This window comes from Coenobita brevimanus, chromosome 2, assembly GCF_032717465.1.
Source record: "Coenobita brevimanus isolate Jiangsu-jjx chromosome 2, ASM3271746v2, whole genome shotgun sequence".
In the NCBI taxonomy this organism is placed as follows: Eukaryota; Metazoa; Arthropoda; class Malacostraca; order Decapoda; family Coenobitidae; genus Coenobita; species Coenobita brevimanus.
The window spans coordinates 5,813,343-5,827,737 of NC_136955.1; positions in this window are offsets into that span (position 1 = coordinate 5,813,343).

The window sequence follows — 14,395 nt, forward strand, 5'->3', positions numbered from 1 at the left end:
ATTGTGCTAAATCGATAGTGTTTTTAGATTTCGCTGGACAGGCATATACTGTACCTGAAATGATTTGGGTGAATGCAATCTTTTTTAGTCACTAATCACTATAGTATTATTGGGATCGTTTTGTGTGTGTGTGTGTGTGTGTGTGTGTGTGTGTGTGTGTGTGTATCCACGCTCCACTTCAAAATCGTGGTATGTGTTCCCTTAAGTCCTTTGTTTTAAAAATGTCAGTTTTCCTATACTGTGTGGTGTTACTTCTCGCTTTTTCCTGTTAGACTCCGATGGATGGTTTGGTGGAAAGGTAATAGCCTTCTTTGATGCCCTTGGCCCGTATTCTCGCCAGTTATGGGAGCCCCCTAACACCTTTTCCTAAGCGATTTATTTTGCTTATTTCACCTTACTATGATGTTCTGTGTTATATAAATCTTTCAAATCCATACTTTGCATAAATAAGGTACAAAAGGATATTAACCAGCCGTATCCACAAATAAATCGCTAAGGAAGAGGTCATAGGGAGCTTCCTTACACGGCGAAATAAGGGCCTCAGTCTTTTCGCATCTGAGTCATACAAGAATTACCCCATATGAGGCAATCGAGCCTCTAAAATTATCTTTTTTTAATTATTTTTGTATTTTTGTTAATTCCCTTTCCCCTGTTGCCGTCCCTCCTTTTATCTCTCCCCTCCCCTCCCCCCTTTCCTCACACCTTCCCCTCTCCCTTCTTTCCTCCATTTGCTCTTCCCTTTTCTCTACCCCCTCCCCCTAACTCCCTCCTTTGCCTTCTTTCTCTCCCCTCTCATCTCTTGCATTGCCCTTGCCTTCTCTCTCTCTCTCTCTCTCTCTCTCTCTCTCTCTCTCTCTCTCTCTCTCTCTCTCTCTCTCTCTCTCTCTCTCTCCGGATACATTCATCACACCCAAGTTCCCACATATCTCATCTCTGCACTCCGCGTCAGCTCCTCTCCCCTTCCCTTTAACATCACCCTCTCTCACTATTTCTTTCACTCATAGAAGCTCACACACCAATATCTTCCTCCTCTCTCTCTCTCTGTCTCTCTGTCTCTGTCTCTGTCTCTGTCTCTCTCTAAATATTTCAAGGTATTACCTCATTCCCACAGACTTGACCATGCATAGATACGGATTAAAACTTCATGGTCACAGAATTAACCTTTTAATCAGGAATTATTTGTTCAAAGTTACGTGACTGACTAATCTTACCCAGTTACCTCAATGCAAAAAGGGCACCACTTCAAACATAAAAAAAAAAAAAAAAAAATCTGGATAGTCACCTACTGATTAGTGAGATAGAAGATACTTCCTTAAAACTAGCTACATCCATCCCTCCTTTAATAATCCTTGATCTCTTAATACTGAGAGACGTCAGATATAATTTATTTTTGCTGTTTCCAGGTGGTTTTATTCAGATTCGGATGCCCCATCATAATGTAGACGCTTATTGAGGATATATCTCACCCTTTCAGTCTATCCTAAGATGGGTAAAGCCATCAGGAAATGGCAAAACTATAGAACACACACACACACACACACACACACACACACACACACACACACACACACACACACACACACACACAGTTAGATATGAGGGACTTAAATACTGAAAGTCAAATTTCAATGCAGCCCTTTACAACCCTCCTAGATCCTTATGACAGTTACAAAGCCCCTTCTAGGAATCCACCTGGATGATTATCAGTTTTGTCGTGTTCCTAAGTTGAACATTTTATGAATTCTAATAATCTTCATGAAAATACTTTTTATAAGTTGCCTTACTGGGCTAGTATTTTATTTAGTTTTCATATTTACTGAAAATTTTAACTGTTTAGAAATATCCTCAAACCATTAAAATTGTTAATTGAGAATATTTATAAAGACGTTAAGATTTTTGTGAATATGCATTTAAACAGCAAAGTAACCGTTTAAAGTTCTATTTTGGATTTCTTTGGATCAAAAGTCCTGAAACGCCAAGAGTAAACACTTTGTATAAGTATCTTAAATTTTGTAATTTGCTAATTATTCCTGTCATTCCTGTGGGATTTCTTTCGGGTATTTCACCTTTGAAAGGTGATCCTTTTGCTTATTTTCCACGTGAACTTCAATGACGGATGGTTTGATGGGTGAATTACAGCTTTCTGCTGTACTAGACTCTTCTTAAACTCATGTTAATCCTCAACCCCTACGGTCAGATAATAAACGTACGTTTATTGACTTCAAGGACAGGTCACCGAATAAGAAACAGATTGTGTCGTTTCTAATACTTAAGCACTGAAATCAGCATCCATTACCACCCTGGTCACTTATTGATGAACACTGATATCAGTACCGAGTAATAACCTGTGTTTCACGCCACTGTTTGAATGGTTCCATGCTTGTGAGGTTGCTGGGGGTATCTGGTATGTTTTCCCAGGCTGTCTGGGAGTTTCCGGCAGCCACCCTGCCCATGGTGCGTCAGCCCTTGCCATAGCACATTCCCCACCGCTAACTTTTGCCACTGAAAGAACTGATTATCTCTGCCATCGAATTGGAGGATGTTTTTTATTCACCTATGTTTGTCTGTTTGTTTGGCCACACGATATCTCTAAGATTTCATAGTGAATTTGAATGAAATTTTGTGAATGGGTGGAACATGGGCCAAGAAAGAATTCATTAAATTTTGGGGCGGATCCGGATCCTAAGTACTCCACACAGTTTCTCCACGGATCAGGATCAGGATCCTTTCTAATGGCAATGGCATTGGCGGAGGTGTGCGCTCTCTGTATGCTTGTTGGTTACAATATAAACTCAGAAAACTGTGTGATATATGTGTGAACTAAAAATATTTTTAAAAAGTTAGTCATCTTGTATTTCTTTGTTATTATACAAGCTGAATTGCAAATACTAGTTAAAACATTGTGAAAATCAGTAGAGCCATAACAGTCAAAAGCAGTTTTATGAGATTCACCTGAATTAGTACAACTTGATAATATTCAGGAAAGTTAGCTTAATTTGGGTGTGTAGGTTTTTATTACGACCTTTCTTAACAGTCCGATCTGCTAGATATGTCCGTAGTACGAAATGTCAGACTTTGTAGGCTACTTTTTACTTTCAACTAATGTTGCTGGAAATGCTAAAATTGCCCTATTGCACAGAAAACACTCGTACAAGGTAATAAACTGAACTGCCTTATTATGGGTGATGTAACAAACTATTTTAAAAGAAAAAAATTAGGATCTGGGAGCCGATTTTGTCAAATCCTAGCCCAGCTTCAGAATGTCATGTCTAAGCTTTCCCTGACTGCGAGTAGTTGTGTAACTATATAACTCTTTATAGCTCTCAGTTTGAGAGAGGAGAGTGCTGGAAAGGTGGCTTACCTGTATGTACACCCACTGATATAATTATCGTCTCCCCTTGCTTAGATAGCCATAGCAACTATCGCTGGCACAGAAGTTGTGAATACGCTATTTGAGTAGTAGCAGTTGTTCCCTAGGCACACTGGCCGAACAGCCCTGTCGCTATGTGAGTTGGTACACCTGATCCTCTCTCTGCCTCCCCCCCCCCATCTCTCTCTCTCTCTCTCTCTCTCTCTCTCTATCTATCTCTATCTATCTATCTATCTCTCTCTCTCCAGATACAGTATAACTTCCGCAGCTTCATGTCGTGTACAACGAATAATTCATAGCAATGGACATAATGCTTGAAGGAAGGTCTCAGTGTAGTAAAACATTATCCACTAGATAATACAGAAATCAAAGTGTCATTTATCTGCTTGGCACCCATCGCATCCGAGGTTACACGTTATGGCACAATAACAATCACCACCAGCATTATATGAATGATTTGATGGCAAACTATATAGGCCTAACTGTCTGATATATACAACACCCCATGAACAACGCATGTAAAGTATATACAGTATGTAACGTAGCATTATCGTAGTGTTAACCCTATCAATAACACGTGCAAGGACTATGAAACTGAGAATGGTCTGTCACCAGTTTGACAAAGATAACATCACGGAGCGGGTGATTGATATTTTTTTTTTTTTTTTTTTTTTTTTTTTTGCTGGCTTCTACCTCAGACGGGTCTAGATTTGCATATAATATGAGGAATGTGTTGCCTACGAAACTTTTTCAACTTGGACAATTTGAGCATTGAATGACCAGTGTTCATATTCAAAGTGGCTTTCTGGTTCTTCGGTAACACTTCTAAGGTAGTTATTTATTTTGCACATTACATACCAAGATCGTCGCTTATAATTTCTATGAAAATTGTGTTCATACTCAAACTCTCTAAGCAACGTAAAAGTCAGTGATAATTAACAAGCACAACAAATTGCTTAGTAAGAGGTGCTACGAAGCCTCCGATGCCACTATGAACAAGGATCAAAGGCTCAGCAGATCAGGGATACCAACCAAGCACGATGCCACTATGAACAAGGATCAAAGGCTCAGCAGATCAGGGATACCAACCAGGCACGCTAACCTGGGAGTTTATGTTCAGATTTATCGTCCGATGTGTCAAATTTTATCACGCTAAAAGAGTGCCGATATTTTTTTTAGTGAGTGTACACTTATTCATTTATTCGTTCATTCTCTCTCTCTCTCTCTCTCCCCAACCGAGTGTAAGGTGTCCCACGGGTTCCGCACCTCCTTCCATCACTCTTGCTAGACCTCCCTGTCTCAATAAACCTTTCACTTTAATTGATTTTCACTTAGGGTCATATTTTCCCTCAGATGCATTTCGTCACTTTGTGTTTGTCTTCCCTTCTGGCGTAAGATATTTTCGTTTTCCTCTTATTTTAAATCCCTGTCTTCTTAAGTTCATCTTTCTGACCCTTTTTCTTCATCGTCACGTTATCTTTTTGTTTTTCATCATAACCGCGACTTTTTCTCAGGTAAAAACGATTAATCTCAAGTTAGGAGAGTCTTTACGAACTGGAAATATGAAATTTGGTCTTCATTAACTTCTTTATTAAAAGAGGTTTCTAGTAATCGAAAAAAAAAAAAAAAATCGTGGCGAACAAAAAATATAAATAAGTAAATAAAAAGTTGTCCACTGTTTAAAGGGCTAACCATTTTTTTTTTTTTATTATGGTGTACATGATGAACTCTATGCCTTCTTTCCAGTTACTGAGACTTTCTTTGTATTCCTTTTGGTATATGTGACTTCCCAGCACCTTTTCTTGAGGGGTAGAGATTGCATAATAAACTTCCCAGCGTGGCTTAAGCTTCTGGGGTTACGATGAGAGAGAGAGAGAGAGAGAGAGAGAGAGAGAGAGAGAGAGAGAGAGAGAGAGACAGAGAGACAGAGAGACAGAGACAGACAGACAGAATAAAGAAATGAATGAATGAACTTATGAATAAATGAATGAATGAATGAGTGAATGAATGAATGAATGAATGAAAGAATGAATGAATTAGCGTGCACTCTCGGTGAGTTATCGGTTTAAGTGTAAGGGTAATTGCTGTAAGACACTGATAATTTGTTGGGACTGCGCCTACGGTACTGAAAGATACTGCAGTTTTATTTCTTGAGGGCAATATATATCATATTGCTGGAAATGCAAATTTTCGGAACAGACCTCGTATTCTGAACAGACCTGTATTTTTTTAAAAGCGTACTGTGTGCCTGACTGTGGGTTGTATCTTTGGAGCATGAAAGAAATGTTAAGATAATTTTTATAAACTTTTGAGAGTGTATATGCAAGTGCTAAAAAAAAAGATTACATAATTTACCAGAATTATAAACAACCACAGAGTGCCAAAGGCAGCAGGGCTGCTTTTACTAAGACACCATGTAGAATTTGTTCAGGCTCGGTATTTAAAATTATTTGATAGGAGAAATAATGTTTTGGTTGGGTTGTTTCATCCTTTTATTACATTGGGTCAACATGATCCACGTCTGTTGACAATATTTAGAAAAATTTATGACACTGAAATATGAAAAAACACATGATAAATGCAAGAATACACTGCGTAAAAAATTATCAAGTTGGAGGGATGCAAAATGTATATGCGGAACTTACTCTGTTTTGATATAAAGTAGAATTCAGTGCTGTATATAGCTATATTACTCCACTTCTGAGATGAATGCAGAACTTAACAGCTCGTGAACTTTACTCATGGCCTTTGGTTCCCTCTTCCTCGCATAAAAAAAAAAAAAAAACTCATACATAACTCTGTCCCTTATCTATGACTTGTAATGGTACAACTGTACATGTATCACGTGATACGAAGTAAAACTTGATGGTTGATTGATCTACTACCATTACCACTATTATTACTACTGCTACTACTACTACTACTACTACTATTATTACGACTACGACAACGACTACCACCTTTACATTAAATTGATGGATTTTTTTTATTCTTGTTATTTCCTCACGATTTTATTCAGCTTACGACATATATACATATTTAACTGAAATGGTTAGTTATAGCCTCCGCTTTCGTCTTCGCTAATAGAATCCTATCCTAAGATAAAAAAATTAACTGGTTGTAATAAAAACTGATTACAAAGCTCGTCCTCATTCTAAAGAGGTTCACTCTTACTCTATGCTGGGGGAGAGGGGCCTGTACGGTACATGTGGTGGCACTGACATAACCAGGTGGCTCAGTTGCCTGATTATATAATAATGATGAAATCTTTAGTGCAACTTAGGATAAACTTCTCGAGCTTGAAAGATTACATGAGGCATTGATCAATTCTTCACTTCCAGTGGGATCATGAGAGCTTAATAAAATCGTCTAGTGACAGCAGGAATATGATACGCATCACCTACTGGAGTAGTAGTTGTGGTTGTTGCCGTACTCCCAGGTTCATCTGAAATGTGAACCCATTGATCTACAGGCTCAGATGATCTACCTCGTGCAGTCTCCCATTCACCATTTGGGGGATAGGGATGTAGATTAGGACGATTGTATAACGAGGCAGTTGAACCATCCAGCTATATCAGTGCCACCACACGAAGGCGTCCCTCTCCAACACCCTTACTGGAGGTGAAGAAGGTATATAATTGCGGAAATTCGTGTACTCGGCCATCTAATTCACGGGTCACTTTGTTTGCTGGAAAATAAATCACTGAATCATTAGTTCGTCAGTTACTCAATCGCCTTGTGGAAAAAAAAAAAATGCATCACATTCTTCAGAAGCCTAAGACTCAGGTACAGCAATTTGTCACTTAAGGTGCAATCGTCAAACTAAGCATTTTCACTTTCCTATGGCCTCCGGCAGATAAATAAATGACGAAAAAATGCTCTGTAAATACTGGTGCTAATATCCACTACTTTTAAAGTGTTTCAGAAGTATGCAATTTGCTCCACACCCAGAGGCCCTAGCCTTTGAACGTTACAGAAAAAAATATATTACTGAAAAATATTCATGCAGTTTTATTCTAATTGCTTTTATAATCATACGATGTCGTAGATTGTAAAAAAAGTACAATATCTCGTATACTGCCGTGTGTTCATGATATTCGACGTTTATTTTTCATTTGGCATTTATTCGACACTGCAGTGGTGCTGGAGAGTGACGCCTTCACTTGATGGCACCGATAGGCGGCTACACTAACCGATTACATAAACGTTCCGTGACTTACTCACCATCTCACAAAAGGATGATGATGGCTTGATGGCAACTCCAGTCCACTGGTCTCATGTTTTAACTGAGCCTGGGATAAAACAAAATAATAACTCTACAGGTGATATAATCTGCTGGTTTATTCTCACTATGTCCAGGTAATTATATTTATCTTAGGGAAGATCTTTGGAAGTGGAGTCGGAAAAAGCTATCTTTTACCTCCCTAGTTCTATTAAGTTCTTACTGAAAAAATCATCTGGCAATAGAAAGAATCTAATGTGGAATACGTCATTGGATCGAATGCTGCAAATTTTTCAGGACGAAGGGCATATCTCTTAAACCGAATAAAGTCGCTTAAAGGTAGCCGAATCAGATGTAAGAACTCATGGCACGAATTCGATGACGTTTAGTATCTTATTATAACTGTCTCCAGACGATTTGATTCAACTAGAGATAGACTAATGGAACTGGAGGGGTTAGGCACTGCATTCATTTACCCGTTATAGGTGCTTTCCTTTGCTTGATACAACAGTCTGGTATCGGCAAGAATAAATTACTGAACTGCATCACCTGAGCTAAGGGGGTTCTGGACTGGAGGCGTTTTCTATTCAGTTAAGTATTGGGGAAGGGAGGGAGAGGGGATCTTGTAAGTGAAATAAAACCATCCGTTGGTAGCAACAATGAAATCTCAGTGATGTCATGAGGCTAAAACTATAAACCCTTTCAACCTGAGTACGCTTATTTATATCTTCTCTGCCTATCTGGTAGCCACTGAATCCAGCCTGGGATAGTCACTTGAAGCTCTAGGAATTAGGCCAAACTTACGTAACCCTCAGTACTATACTCTCTTTACTTGGCCAAAAATTTCCACCTCTCCATACCTGAAAGCTGAGCTGTAATAGGAGGTTAGCACTATAATATGGTGCTAGTCATGAAGAAGTACTGTGGAAAAGATAAAGGGTCACAATACCGTCTTTGGGCTCGTCCACATGTGCCCTCGAGCATGTGTTAACAACACAGCTGGCAACATGTTTGGATACATGTATTTGGACAGATGTAGGCCTATGCAAACATATTTCAGTGCAGCTTCGAACACTGGCAGCAGAGGCGAAGGGATGTGTCCAAACCAGGCAGATAAGACTTTATCATAATGTTTTTTGTTTTGTTTTTTGTGTGTGTCCGACTCTGGGCATAGGCTTCACAGCCTGCTATCAAGGCCCAGCAGTCCTCCTACATGCCATACACCTCTACATGTCACCACTTCGGCGCTAACACCCACCGTCCATATTGAATACATGCTAGGGCTGTCTCATACAGGACTGGTGTATTGGTATTAGCGGGGGTATTTTTACATGTCGGCAGATCTTCTGGTAGATCAGTAAAGCTTGATTTAATGAAATTCAAATCCTTAAACTGTTCCCTGCCCCAGCCGGGATTCGAACCTGGGTCCGTTGGGACTACAGGCCACCTCTCTACCGATTGAGCCACCACCTCCCCCAAATGCCAACATGATCTAGACAGTGCAGTTCCCAATATGTTTGCAGCGTGTTCGTCATTGTTTTGCTTACATGTTGCCACCACTTATTCGAGCACACATGTGGACGCACCCTTACCCTGCCACTGGGCTAATAAGTTCAACAGGACAAAATTTATCTGGGCCAAGTTAAAGTAAAAGGACTATATATGGATCTCTGTGTTGATTAGCTTTGTGTGGCAACAGTAAGACTAAGCTGCAATATAAGCGATATTATACTAAGATGGCGAACGGAGATTGCTGCAGCTTGCCCTCCTTTGCACAGTGTGGCCCATATATAACGCCCCACTTCCACCCCGCCAGTTAATTTCTCGTGTGTTGTTGGGAAGTCAGTGTTATCAGTATCTACCCTGTATCATTTATTCATCTTCTACTACCACAGCCACACCCACCACACTAGCTAACTGAGCCGTCCCCACATCGCAAAAGATACTGCTACTGAAATGTCTAGTGGAATGCTATTTACGGACCACCTTGTATATGTTTGTATTCCTAAGTTTAATATATTCATCTAAAGATAGCACTGAGAACAGGCTACCCTCATCACCTCCACCATATCACCACATAACCACTCCATCAAAATATCAGCAGTTCCTATCACTCCACCACACTACCACACAACCACCCCACCAAAATATCAGCAGTTCCTATCATTCCACCACACTACCACACAACCACTCCATCAAAATACCAGCACAGCTACTGTCATCCCACCACATTACCACTCAAAAGCACCTTCGCACAACATCATCATCATCACACAACCATTCTAGCGCAACCATTACACAACTGCACAGCCACTCTTCAACACAGGAACACAACCACACTACCAAAACACCATAATGCCAAATCAACAAACTGTCTCATTACCACATCACCACGCCTCAGCATCATCATACAATCACACTGCCACACGAGACCCCACCACACTACCACACCACCACACGCCGTGCCAGAAAACAACCACACAATACCACAGCACCACACAACTGCTCTGTCAAAAAGTCATAACAGTCATTATCACCTATCCTACCCGCATACTGCCTCACAACCACACACACAAAGAACATTACGTCAACACCACACCATCACAACACTACATTACACATCACCACATTACTACACCACAACATTTCCACACTATCACACCACCGCACTACCACCCCACCACATCACCAAACGACCACACCATCAAATTACCACACCACCTAACAACTACACCACCCAAGTACCACACCACCACACCACTGTACTACCACACCACCACTACCACCCACTGCTACACCACCTGCTTACGGCGCAACCACATCACCACACCACACACTCACTCTCACGCACAAAACTCATTTCATCTTGGGGAACTGTGTGGTATGTGACATTCGGGAATGAGAGAAGAGTAAGTGTGAAGAGTGAGGGGATGTGAGAGTGACAGGTGGGGGCTGGATGAAGAGAGAGAGAGAGAGAGAGAGAGATGGGGGGGGAGGAGAGAGTGAGACTGTGTGTGTGTGTGTGTGTGTGTGTGTGTGTGTGTGTGGAGAAAGAGGAACTGACTAAAAGAATGTACGAGAGTGAGGTGGAGAGGGAGAGGGGGGAGACCAAGGATGAGATGGAGAGATGGAGTGCAGACATTTATGAGAGTCGAGGGTGTGAGTTAAAGGGGGGGTAGCCAAATGGCGGAGGACAGACGACGTGTATATTTGTGTGTGGTCTCTACTTATGGGATTTAGGCGTCTGGCTATAAATAAGAGGATTTTTGGTGTAAACAGGAGAAATATTTACCTTTTGTCATCTGGAAATTCTCGCATCTATGCAAAATCTTCATTTGTTCTCTTAACGATAGTACTTATCTGACTCCTGTACTTCTCAATACAATGACAACCTTTACTTAATATGGATCAGGAGAGCCTTATTGAACAGCAGACGTTGGATACAGCCATCAGCAACCATTTAACTACCAGGGTTTATTTCCTACTTAATTATTATTGTGAGATAAAAGAAAGTGGAATACCAATGAAATGTTTTGAGTGAAGATGTTAAAAAGATCAAATACAAACTTATACTGGTGCTGCAGAGGGATGTCTCGTTGTGGCTCTTATATGATCGGGTGGCTCGACTGTCTGGTCATACAAACGTCCCTCAGTTCTCTCCCTATTCTTCAAAAGGAGGATGATTGACCGCAGGACAAAGGAAACTCAAGCCTGCAGTCCACTGGGTTCGTTTTCAGATAAGCCTGAGGTCGCAACTACTACTACGACAAGCGTGTATTCGATTGGTAATGTTGTCAACTTAAAGTGCTAGCTAACTGCTGAGCAGAATAATACTGCTTGGCGTTAACCTCAGTGAAAATATGCAAGTGTTTCCGTAACAGAAATGAGAATGATTTTAGCCATTTGACTGCTAGGATCCTTTTCATCTAAAATCTGGCTCCCAGTGATGGGAATTGCACTGAGGTCTTATTATTCTAGTCTTCCGCTTTCCAGGTGATGTTTTTCAGGTAAGGAGAAATATTCGTATAATTCTGAGTGATTAGGCAAAACCCACATTAACTTCTCAACTCACAATGGACCTTAATAACTTAAGTAACGAAATTTGGTGGTAGGTTGTCAAGTAAAATATGCCAACGAAGTAAAGGAATTGAAAGTAAAAACCTACCGTAATCAAGAACAAAGAGACAATAACACCTTCACTGCAAGAGGAGGCCCTGCTTAAATTAAATAAAGTAAAATAATGTAAGGTTAGACTGAAAAAAAAAGTGCGCCATCGTAATAAAGGGAGTGAAAATAAGGACTTAGAGAAATAAAGATATGAGATTACCCAGTCAGCCCAAGGACATAGTAAAAATCTTATTAGTGATGCTGCTTTACAGATAAATTAAGAACACCTTAATAGTAAAGGGAATAATGAAGTTAATATCCAACCCACTCCAGTTCGAAAAACCTCTTCTAAGCTGAAGAAAATCGTCTGAAGATAGAAAATATATATATAAAAAAATGGCATCATTCCAGTGAAAGGGATAAAAATTATATTTAATGTCGTTACCGGAATTTGTTCAGTCAGGCCTATCTCTCTCTCTCTCTCTCTCTCTCTCTCTCTCTCTCTCTCTCTCTCTCTCTCTCTGTCTGTCTGTCTGTCTGTCTCTCTCATTTAATTCTGTATAATAAGGGACTAGAATACTAACATCTCCCATGGCAGCGCAAGGATAAATTGTCGGGTCAGCAAATATGAGATTTATTTATTGAGTTTTTTTACGTTTGCCAAAAAAGCAAATTATATTTCATTTAGTATTTTTTTTTTTATTATACTTGCCTTGTTATTAGTGTAGTCAGAATGTAAACTGCATCGTTACAGCTGTCATGAAATTCACTTAAACCTTTTTATATTTCGTCGCAGGTCTGTGAAGCACACACACACACACACACACACACACACACACACACACACACACACACACACACACAAATATATCTATATATCTATATATCTATACCTATCTATCTGTCCGTCTGTCTATCTATCTATCTATTTATACATATATATATATATATATATATATATATATATATATATATATATATATATATATATATATATATATATATATATATATATATATATATATATATATATATATCGTTTCTTTTTTAAAAGCTCCAACATGTTTGCATGCGGCGGTCTTGGTAACCAAATGACAGCTCTCCATGTTGCTCGATCTCTGGCAGCTTCCCTGTTCAGTCCTTTATCCCTGAGGTCACACTCAGTGACTTCGTTCCAGATCTTTTTCGGTCTACCCCTCGCAACACTACCCCTCGCATTAATATTTCTCACTTTCTTCACCCAATCATCATCCCCCGTCCTCTCCACGTGCCCAAAGCATCTCAATCTACCTCTCTTCATTACAACACCAATACACTCCAGCCCCATCCTACCTCTTAACTCTTACATCGTAAACCTAGCCCCCTCCCCCCCAGGCCTCGCATTCAAGGATGCACTGCACATCCAGCTAATCATTGTCATTTCTGTACGTTTGAGCCTGCGAATATCCTCCTCCTTTACTGGCCAGGTCTCACTACTATAAGGCATTACACTCCCTACACATGCCTCATACAAAGATCCCTTAGCACGGAGGGAGAGTCCTCTCATTGTCAGGGGGTGGCAACAGCTCCCTGAACTTCCTCCAGCCACTCCTCACTCTAGCCACAGAGCTAGCTCCAGCCCCATCTCCAGCACATAATAAGTCTCCCACATAACAAAACTTTTCCACACACTAGAGAGACTCACCAGCAAGATCAATCCTCTCTCGCCTAATATTATCCACATACTCTCCCCGAAAAACCGTACACATGAAGTTAGAATTATCTCTCAGTCACCTCCAGTACCACAACATCACTTATGCACCCATTTATCACAAACACTGCTCAAGATGGAAGTACTTCCCATGCTCTTGTGGCAAACCACACAAGGCCAGTCTCCATCTTTGACATTACAGCCACGAACCCTACATACAATCAGCTTTGTTTTATCAGCATTTACTCTCAAGCCTTTGTGCCCATACCATCTCTCCACTCCCTAAATCCTTCATCCGACTCCCTTTCATTTTCTGGAAGCGAGCCGGAGGAAAGATTTAGTAAGTGGAGAGATGGTATATATATTTGTATCTATCCATCTATCTGTCTATCTATCTATATAGACTGATAGGTAGATAGATACAGAGAGAGAGAGAGAGAGAGAGAGAGAGAGAGAGAGAGAGAGGGTGAGAGAGAGAGAGAGAGAAACATTACCACCAACAACTTTTTCACTAGCATCAAATTGGCCAGAGAATTGTCTGCGAAGTCTCTGTCCTTCATGGAAACATGTCAGAACCAAAGAGAAGTGCCAAGAGTTGTTCAGTGCAAAACGCTGTGAACTGTACAGCAGTACGTTTGTGTACACCGAAGACCAGATATTCGTACAACTTATATCCTATAAGGCCAAGTGGAACAAAATCATACTTGTGTTGTCATCACAAGTCTCCAGACGTGGTGGACGAGCCAAAGAAGAAACCCGAGGGGATTCAGTACTATAACACAACCAAAGGCGGGGTCAGTTGTTTGACCGGTTTGGCACCTATTGTGCAAAATACAGGGGTAAACAATGGCATGTGTTAGCGTGGTGCAGTTTGCTTGATTGCCTGCTACAACTCATTTGTACTATGATATACAAATTAATTTTCCCATCGCACATGCAGAACAAAAATCATGTATATCGTATATTTTTCGCTGAACTGGGAAAGGAGCTGAGTGAATCATATTGT